The sequence below is a fragment of the Nomascus leucogenys genome, chromosome X (genome assembly GCF_006542625.1).
Source record: "Nomascus leucogenys isolate Asia chromosome X, Asia_NLE_v1, whole genome shotgun sequence".
In the NCBI taxonomy this organism is placed as follows: domain Eukaryota; kingdom Metazoa; phylum Chordata; class Mammalia; order Primates; family Hylobatidae; genus Nomascus; species Nomascus leucogenys.
Genome location: NC_044406.1, coordinates 98861497 through 98871828, shown reverse-complemented (window position 1 = coordinate 98871828; position 10332 = coordinate 98861497). Strand labels below are relative to the sequence as shown.

The 10332-nt window shown below is 44.2% G+C and overlaps 1 pseudogene; it reads right to left on the bottom strand.

The window, feature by feature from the left end:
- Window positions 1-7138: 7138 nt before the first annotated feature.
- On the bottom strand, window positions 7139-8541 carry LOC100597864 (annotated as a pseudogene).
- Window positions 8542-10332: the final 1791 nt, after the last annotated feature.

The window sequence follows — 10332 nt, the reverse complement described above, 5'->3', positions numbered from 1 at the left end:
AAACTATCCCTGTTTGTAGATGACATGATTCTATATCTAGAAAAACCCATAATCTCAGCCCCAAATCTCCTACAGATGATAAACAATTTCAGCAAAGTCTCAGGATACAAAATCAATGTACAAAAATTACTAGCATTCCTATACACCAACAGCAGCTAAGCTAAAAGCCAAATCTGGAAGGCAATCCTGTTCATAATTGCCACAAAAATAAAATATGTAGGAATATAGCTAACCAGAGAGGTGAAAGATTCCTACAATTAGAACCACAACATTACTCAAAGAAATCAGAAATAACAGAAACAAATGGAAAACATTCCATGCTCATGAATAGGAAGAATCAATATTATTAAAATGGCCATAATGCCCCAAACAATATATAAATTCCATGCTCTTCTATCAAACTACTAATGGCATTCTTCATAGAACTAGAAAAAACCTATTTTAAAATTCATAAAGAACCATAAAAGAGCTCAGATAGCCAAGGCAATCATAAACAAAAACAGCAAAGCTGGAGGCATCATGTTACCCAACTTCAAACTATACTACGGGGATACACTAACCAAAACAGCATGGTACTGGTATGGAACCAGACACGTAGACCAATGGAAGAGAACAGACAGCCCAGGAATAAGGCTGTACAACTACAACCATCTGATATTCAACATAGCTGACAAAAACAAAAACAAGCAATGGGGAAAAGACTCCTTATTCAATAAATGGTGCTGAGATAACTGGCTAGTCATATGTAAAAGAGTGAAGCTGGACCCCTTCATCGCATTCAGATTCTTTTGTCCCACTGGGTGATCCCTTGATCTGGTGCTCTTTCCCTTTCCCTAGGAATGAGTCTTCCTGAGAGCCAGACTGCAGTGATTTTTATTGCCCTTCTGGGTCTGGCCATCTAGCAGGGCTACCGGGCTCCAGGATGGTGCTGAGAAATGTCTGCAAAAAGTCCTGTGATGTGATCTGTCTTTAGGTCTCTCAGCCATGGATACTAGCAGTGAAAAAAAAAAAGATAAATAGGTGGGACTTAATTAAAGAGCTTCTGCACAGAAAAAAGAACAGTCAGCAGAGTAAACAGAAAACCCACAGAGTGGGAGAAAATTTCACAATCTATACATCCAACAAAGCACTGATATCCAGAATCTACAACGAACTCAAACAAATCAGAAAAAAAAAAAATCAAAAAGTGGGCTAAGGACATGAATAGACAATTTTCAAAAGAAGATATACAAATGGCCAACAAACATATGAAAAAAATGCTCAACATCACTAACGATCAGGGAAATGCAAATCAAAACCACAATGCGATACCACCTTACTCCTTCAAGAATGGCCATAATCAAAAAAATAAAAAAAAATAGATGTTGGCATGAATGTGGTGAAAAGGGAACACTTACACACTGCTGGTGGGAATGTAAACTAGTACAACCACTTTGGAAACAGTGTGGAGATTCCATAAAGAGCTAAAAGTAGAACTACCATTTGATCCAGAAATCCCACTACTGGGTATCTACCCATAGGAAAATAAGTCATTATTTGAAGAAGATACTTGCACATGCATGTTTACAGCAGCACAATTCCCAATTGAAAAAAATATGAAAGCAGCCCAAAAGCCCATCATTCAATGAATGGATAAAGAAATTGTGGCATACATATATGATGGAATACTACTCAGCCATAAAAAGGAATGAATTAATGGCATTTGCAGTAACCTAAATGGAACTGGAAAACTATTATTCTAAGTGAAGTAACTTAGGCGAAACGCCGACCTGTTAGCTGCAGCAATCAGAGGAGTCCCCCCAAAGAGTCAGGGGAAGGGGGGCCCTGGGAAAGAAACTCAGCCTGGCTGTCAGAGCTTGCAGCATAATCAGTGTGCTTATTGTAAAAAAATAGGACATTGAAAGAACAAATGCCCTCAGCCAAAAGGAAAAGAAGGTGACTCGGAGCAGGAGGCTCCAGACAAGGAGGAAGGGGTCCTGCTCAACCTGGCAGAAGGGTTATTGGACTGAGGGGAACCAGGCTCAAGGACCTCCAAAGAGCCTATGGTCAGGATGACAACTGGGGGTAAAGACATTGATTTTCTTGTAGATACCGGTGCTGAACATTCGGTAGTAACTGCCCCGGTCGCCCCTTATCCAAAAAGACTATTGACATCATCAGAGCCATGGGAGTTTCAGCAAAACAAGCTTTCTGCTTGCCCTGGACTTGTACTGTAGGAGGACATAAAGTGAGTCATCAGTTTTTGTACATGCCTGATTGTCCCTTGCCCTTGTTGGGAAGCGACTTGCTTAGCAAAGTGAGAGCCACTATCTCTTTTACAGAGCATGGCTCTTTGCTGCTAAAGTTACCCGGAACGGGAGTCATTATGACCCTTATGGTCCCCCGAGAGGAGGAATGGAGACTTTTCTTAACTGAGCCGGGCCAAGAGATAAGACCAGCTCTAGCTAAGTGGTGGCCAAGAGTGTAGGCAGAAGACAACCCTTCAGGGTTGGCAGTCAACCAAGCCCCCGTACTTATAGAAGTTAAGCCTGGGGCCCAGCTGGTTAGGCAAAAATAGTACCCGGTCCCCAGAGAACCTCTTGAAGGCATCCAGGTCCATCTCAAGCGCCTAAGAACCTTAGGAATTACAGTTCCTTGTCAGTCTCCATGGAACACTCCCCTCCTGCCTGTTCCCAAGCCTAGGACCAAGGACTACAGGCTGGTAGAGGATTTGCGCTTGGTTAATCAGGCTACAGTGACTTTACATCCAACAGTACCTAACCCGTACACATTGCTGGGGTTGCTGCCAGCTGAGGAGAGCTGGTTCACCTGCTTGGACCTGAAAGATGCTTTCTTTAGCATCAGATTAGCCCCTGAGAGCCAGAAGCTATTTGCCTTTCAGTAGGAAGATCCGGAGTCAGGTGTCACTACTCAGCACACTTGGACCCGGCTTCCCCAAGGGTTCAAGAACTCCCCCACCATCTTTGGGGAGGCGTTGGCTCGAGACCTCCAGAAGTTTCCCACCAGAGACCTAGGCTGCGTGTTGCTCCAGTACATTGACCTTTTGCTGGGACACCCCACGGCAGGCGGGTGCGCCAAGGGAACAGATGCTCTACTCTGGCACCTGGAGGACTGTGGGCATAAAATGTCCAAGAAAAAAGCTCAGATCTGCCGACAGCAGGTACGTTACTTGGGATTTACTATCCAACAGGCGGAGCGCAGCCTGGGATCAGAAAGAAAACAGGTCATTTGTAATCTACTGGAGCCTAAGACCAGAAGGCAGGTGAGAGAATCCTTAGGAGCTGGGGGTTTTGCAGACTGTGGATCCCAAACTATGCAGTATTAGCTAAGCCTTTGTATGAGGTCACAAAGTGGGGAGGGGACCGGGAACCATTTGAATGGGGATCCCAGCAACAGCAAGCCTTTCATGAGTTAAAGGAAAGACTTATGTCAGCCCCAGCCCTGGGGCTACCTGATCTGACAAAGCCTTTTACATTGCATGTGTCAGAGAGAGAAAAGATGGCAGTTGGAGTTTTAACCCAAACTGTGGGGCCCTGGCCGAGGCCGGTGGCCTACCTCTCTAAACAACTAGATGGGGTTTCTAAAGGATGGCCCCCATGTTTGAGGGCCTTGGCAGCAACTGCCCTGCTAGTACAAGAAGAAGATAAGCTGACTCTTGGGCAAAACCTGAACATAAAGGCCCCCCATGCTGTGGTGACTTTAATGAATACTAAAGGACGTCATTGGCTAATGAATGCTAGACTCACTAAGTACCAAAGTTTGCTCTGTGAAAATCCCCGTATAACCATTGAAGTTTGTAACACCCTGAACCCTGCTACCTTGCTCCCAGTATCAGAGAGCCCTGTCGAGCATGACTGTGTAGAAGTGTTGGACTCAGCTTACTCTAGCAGACCTGACCTCCGGGACCAGCCTTGGGCATCAGTAGACTGGGAACTATACGTGGATGGGAGCAGCTGCATCAACCCACAAGGAGAGAGATGTGCAGGGTATGCAGTGGTAACTCTGGACACTGTCGTTGAAGCCAGATCGTTGCCCCAGGGCACTTCAGCTCAGAAAGCTGAACTCATTGCCTTAATTCGGGCCTTAGAACTCAGTGAAGGTAAGACTGTAAACATTTACACTGACTCTCAATATGCCTTTTTAACCCTTCAAGTGCATGGAGCATTATATAAAGAAAAGGGCCTATTGAACTCTGGGGGAAAAGACATAAAATATCAACAAGAAATCTTGCAATTATTAGAAGCAGTACGGAAACTCCACAAGGTGGCAGTTATACATTGCAGAGGACACCAGCGAGCTTCCACCTTGGTGGGTTTGGGGAATTCCCGCGCTGACTTAGAGGCTCGAAAAGCAGCATCGGCCACCTTCGGGCATCAGTCACAGCCCCACTGCTCCCTCAAGCACCTGATCTTGTACCTACTTATTCTAAAGAAGAAAAGGACGTTCTCCAGGCAGAGGGAGGACAAGTGATGGAGGAAGGATGGATTCGGTTACCAGATGGGACAGTAGCTGTGCCACAGCTGTTAGGAGCTGCAGTTGTACTGGCTGTGCATGAAACCACCCATCTAGGTCAGCAATCACTGGAAAAGTTGTTAGGCCGGTATTTCTACAACTCACATTTGTCAGCCCTTGCCAAAACGGTGACGCAGCGGTGTGTTACCTGCCGACAGCATAATGCGAGGCAAGGTCCAGCTGTTCCGCCCGGCATACGAGCTTATGGAGCAGCCCCCTTTGAAGATCTCCGGGTGGACTTCACAGAGATGCCAAAGCGTGGAGGTAACAGGTATTTACTAGTTCTTGTGTGTACCTACTCTGGGTGGGTGGAGGCTTATCCAACACAAACTGAGAAAGCTCGTGGAGTAACTGGTGTGCTTCTTCGAGATCTTATTCCTAGATTTGGACTGCCCTTACGGATCGGCTCAGATAACGGGCCGGCGTTTGTGGCTGACTTGGTACAAAAGACGGCAAAGGTATTGGGGAATCACATGGCAACTGCATGCTGCCTACCGGCCTCAGAGTTCCGGAAAGGTGAGCAGATGAATCGGACTATCAAAAATAGTTTAGGGAAAGTATGTCAGGAAACAGGATTAAAATGGATACAGGCTCATGCTGCCTACCGGCCTCAGAGTTCCGGAAAGGTGAGCAGATGAATCGGACTATCAAAAATAGTTTAGGGAAAGCATGTCAGGAAACAGGATTAAAATGGATACAGGCTCTCCCTATGGTATTATTTAAAATTAGATGTACCCCTTCTAAAAGAACAAGATATTCCCCTTATGAAATATTATATCATAGGCCCCCTCCTATATTGCAGGGACTTCCAGGCACTCCCCGAAAGTTAGGTGAAATTGAGTTACAGCGACAGCTACAGGCTTTAGAAAAAATTACACAAACAATCTCAGCCTGGGTAAATGAGAGATGCCCTGTTAGCTTATTCTCCCCAGTTCACCCTTTCTCCCCAGGTGATGGAGTGTGGATCAAGGACTGGAACGTAGCCTCTTTGTGTCCACGGTGGAAAGGACCCCAGACTGTCATCCTGACCACTCCCACCGCTGTGAAGGTAGAGGGAATCCCAGCCTGGATCCACCACAGCCGTGTAAAACCTGCAGCGCCTGAAACCTGGGAGGCAAGACCAAGCCCAGACAACCCTTGCAGAGTGACCCTGAAGAAGACAACAAGCCCTGCTCCAGTCACACCCGGAAGCTGACTGGTCCACGCACGGCCGAAGCATGAGGAGGCTCATCGTGGGATTCATTTTTCTTAAATTTTGGACTTATACAGTAAGGGCTTCAACTGACCTTACTCAAACTGGGGACTGTTCCCAGTGTATTCATCAGGTCACCGAGGTAGGACAGCAAATTAAAACAATCTTTCTGTTCTATAGTTATTAGGAATGTATGGGAACATTAAAAGAAACTTGTTTGTATAATGCCACTCAGTACAAGGTATGTAGCCCGGGAAATGACCGACCTGATGTGTGTTATAATCCATCTGAGCCCCCTGCAACCACCGTTTTTAAAATAAGAATAAGAACTGGTCTTTTCCTAGGTGAAAATAAAATAACAACTAGAACAGAAGAAAAAGGAATCCCCAAACAAATAACTTTAAGATTTGATGCTTGTACTGCCATTAATAGTAAAATGCTAGAAATAGGATGTGGTTCTCTTAACTGGGAAAGGAGCCACAAAGTAGAAAATAAATATGTTTGTCATGAGTCACGGGTTTGTGAAAATTGTGCCTATTGGCCATGTGTTATTTGGGCTACTTGGAAAAAGAACAAAAAGGACCCGGTTTATCTTCAGAAGGGGGAAGCCAACCCCTCCTGTGCTGCCGGTCACTGTAACCCACCAGAACTAATAATTACCAAACATCATTTTACTTGCTATCTTTTAGAATGCTGCTAGGGAAATCGATGGCACTTAAAAAAAAGTTGTCCAAATATTTCAACTTTTTTTGGATACGTTTTCCTGAAATAAGCGGAGGCATTCAGTCGCCTCAATGCTACAGGTGTTTCTTCAAATAAAACATTTTCAAAAGTAAGAGCTGACCTAATATATGTCTCCTTCATCTTTTCTTACCTTCTCAATTACACTTGTAGGGGCTTAGCATCAGATGAAAGGTCACTCTGCCTAGCACTTACTGGACTTGCTGTTATCAGAATGCTTTTTCACTCATGAGAAAACTAGAAGGAGCTACCTGGTCACTGGCACAAACTCACAAAGAGCTTATACAAACTGCTTTTGTCTGCTAAGTTGGTCAAAAGGAATGAGGATAAACTGATACTGGTTATTTACTGAGCAGAACGCTATTCAAAGTCTATTTGGAATGCTATCCTTAAAGGCACTTTCTCTATAAAGAAATATAATTTAGCTAGATGAAATAAATCACAACTGTTTTCACTTCCTTAGGTTGGTTTCCTTTAGCTAGTTTGATGTACGGTAAATGGTTAGGTTAGGGTCATGTGTTAGGTTAACAGGAGGTTTGTGGAATAGCTTATTAACAAGAATATTTAAAGAAAAAGCTAGTTAAGGGAAGCTGGTTACCAAATATCTAGTAGGACTGTTGGATAAAACCATCTAATCCTTCACTCCAACACATCATGGTGGAGATTTTACAACAGCAATCTGGAATCCAAAAGCCTTTCTAACCAGGTTAATGTAGCACTTAAGAGTACTTGCTCCAGTTCTTATTTAATCAATGTTATTTTAGGAGTTACTTTGGATTAATCCTTGATTTGGTGCCTTGGGGAAGACTGGGTGTGGTCTTTGGAACATCCTGTCTATTTAGGCACTGATTATGACTTCCTTGCAGTCTCTGCCTCGCCCGGATTAAGGACTCCAGATACCACTGTTCCTGCTGCAGCTGCTGCTTCCTAAGTGGTTTTGAGTAGCCGTTAAGTTTCTGGGCTTGCTCAATTAGCTGCAGTAATTCCTTCTTGAACTGCTAGTTCTCTCTCTTGATGCCACAGGAGTATTCAAAAATAAACCGCTTTGCTGCCAACTTCAAGGCCTGGGCCTTCATATTAAGCTCTCTTCTTTTTCTCTTTCCCAGTAGCCTCCTGTGTGGCTCGCTCAGTTGTTTCTCCAGTAATCTTTTCTCCTGGAGGAGCTGGGCCTGTACTTCCCGTGTCTTTGCAGCTGTCTCAGCTTGGACTTTCTTTGTCTCGTCCTGTAATGTCTGTATTTCTTTCTCCTGCTTTTCCTTTAATATAGCAATGTCCCTCATTGCCTGCAACTTCCGCTTCAAACTGGATTGGATATTTTCCTTTTGCAAGAGCGCTGTTTTAAGCACTGAAATTTGTTCTGCATATCTGGAGGCTGATTCTTGTCTTCTTCATTCAATCTCTCCACTTTTTTGTAAATAGCTGTTCCATAGCTTCTCACGTTGCTTTGTGTACTCTTCAGTTTTGTTAGTCAGGTATTCCAGAAAGAATCTGTTTTCAGCCTGGACAAGTAACTTTTCTCGGTGTAGCTCCCTGGATTTCTCCAGTAGCTGTTCCCACTGGGTCTGAGCTTGTTTTATATGCTTGTTCAGATCCGTCATTTCCGCCACTATCTTTTCTTTAAGGCTTGTCTCTACCTTTGTTAGCTTCTCTGGCTTGACAAAATTATTTATTAGACTATGATACGGTGGAAGGAGCCTTCTGGGGCCCTCAGCAAACCTACTCGCACCTGAAATCCAAGCATTCCTCCTGAAGGTCACGGGGCAACTGTGTAGTTCACTGAGGGTGACTGCCAAGGAATGAGCGCTAGCATCAGGAACCTGCGTCTGCAACTCGCGGGAACAATGTGCAAGTGCGGAAAGCTCCAGTAGTTTATCCGTTCGGTGCTCAAAGGGTCTCGGTGCCACCCAGCAACCCTGGAGGCTGCACCCTGCTCCAGTCCGAGCTGGTCCAGCCCTGAACTGTTTAACCGCCTCGGCTACCGAATAAACCCGAGCAGCCGGTCCTCCAGTGGCTCCGCTCCCCGTTCTCTGTGGGCTCAAAATGCCAGGCATGCTCCTCGTTTTCTTGCTGTGTAAGCCCTGCCCTCGGGACCCCATGTCTTCCGGCCTTCCTCCAGGGGACAAAAGCCCTCCCAGGCTGCAGAGATCAGCGCCCTTTTCTTAGCTCCCTTCAGCCTTCCTCTCGCTTGCTCAGCGCCCCCACTTCCTCGCCACTGTCACTAGTTGACTCACCAGCCCTGCCCGACGCTAAGAAGATGCCCTGGCAACCGCAGCGCCCGTTCACCCGCTCCTTTCTGACGCTTTGGTTCTGTTTTCGTTCGCAGCCCAGAACATCGGGGAAGTTTCTCTAGCCATGCAGTGTCTCTATGGTCGGGTGGGCGGGGCCCCAGAAATATTTTGAGTGATTTTTATTGATAATCCATAATCACAAAACTGGAAACAATCCAAACTTCCTTCAGTGGCTGCATGGGTAAACAAACTGTAGTTCCTCCTTATAATGAAATACTACTCTTTGATAAAAGATTTAAAAAAATTGATCCCGGGCCGGGTGCGGTGGCTCACGCCTGTAATCCCAGCACTTTGGGAGGCCGAGGCGGGCGGATCACGAGGTTATTGGATTGAGACCATCCTGGCTAAAACACAGTGAAACCCCATCTCTACTAAAAATACAAAAACAAAATTAGCTGGGCGTGGTAGTGGGCGCCTGTAGTCCCAGCTACTCGGGAGGCTGAGGCGGGAGAATGGCGTGAACCCGGGAGGCGGAGCTTCCGTTGAGTCGAGTTTGTGCCACTGCACTCCAGCCTGGGCAACAGAGTGAGACTCCATCTCAAAAAAAAAAAAAAAAAAATTGATCCTCATGCTTGAATGAATCTCAAATCAATTATTCTTAGTGAAAGAAGTGAGAGTCAAAAGGTTGTATGATTGAATTCATATGACATTTTGGAAAAGCCAAGCCTATAAGGATCAAGAACAGATCAGTGATTTCCAGAGGTTGAGATATGTGAGTTTAGTACAATAAGGAGTATGAGGAAATTTTTTCAGGTGATTGAATTGTTCTTTATCTTGATTGATGATGATGGTTAGTGGACTGCATGCTTTACACAAAAATCATAGAACCGTACCCCATAAGAGTGAAATTTACTGTATATAAATTAATAATTACTATTAAAATATTCCAACTAAAATCAGCTAATGTATATCACATTAAAAACATAAAATCTTATGATCATGTCAACAGATGCATAAAAAGTGTGATAAATATCAACAACTACTGAGAAGCAAAAAATGAATTGCCAGAAAATTATAAATAAAAAGAAGTGTCTTTGATCAACACACATTTAAAACATATGCAGCAGACATCATATTCAGTGGTGAAATGTTATAAATTTCCTTCTGAGATGAGAAATAAGACAAAGAGGTTTGCTATTACCACCTCTATTCAACATTGTACTTGATGTCTTAGCCAGTACAATTAGGCAAGAAAAAGATAGAAAAGGCAGAAGAATTAAAAAAGAAGACAAAAGTATTATTATTCATGAAGAATATGATTACGTAAGTAGAAAATAGAGGAAAAATCTTCTCTAGACAAACTACTAGAATTAATAAGTGGGTGACTTGGAGTTTATGGTAAGCAAGGCTACTTCAATCCTTTGTTTTCCAGGCCTATGTAATCTACTTATTAGGGATTCAACACAATATAGTGGTCATTGATTTAGGGTGTATACTACATTCTAGAGGACGGCACTTCATTCTCATAGGATATCATCTTCAATCTGGTTATCACTTTCAAAAAGCTGCACTATTGCTCTATCAGGCTAGCAACTTCTGGGTATTGTAGATATGATAAGACCAGTGCATCTTATGGTGAGACACCCACTGCTGCACTTC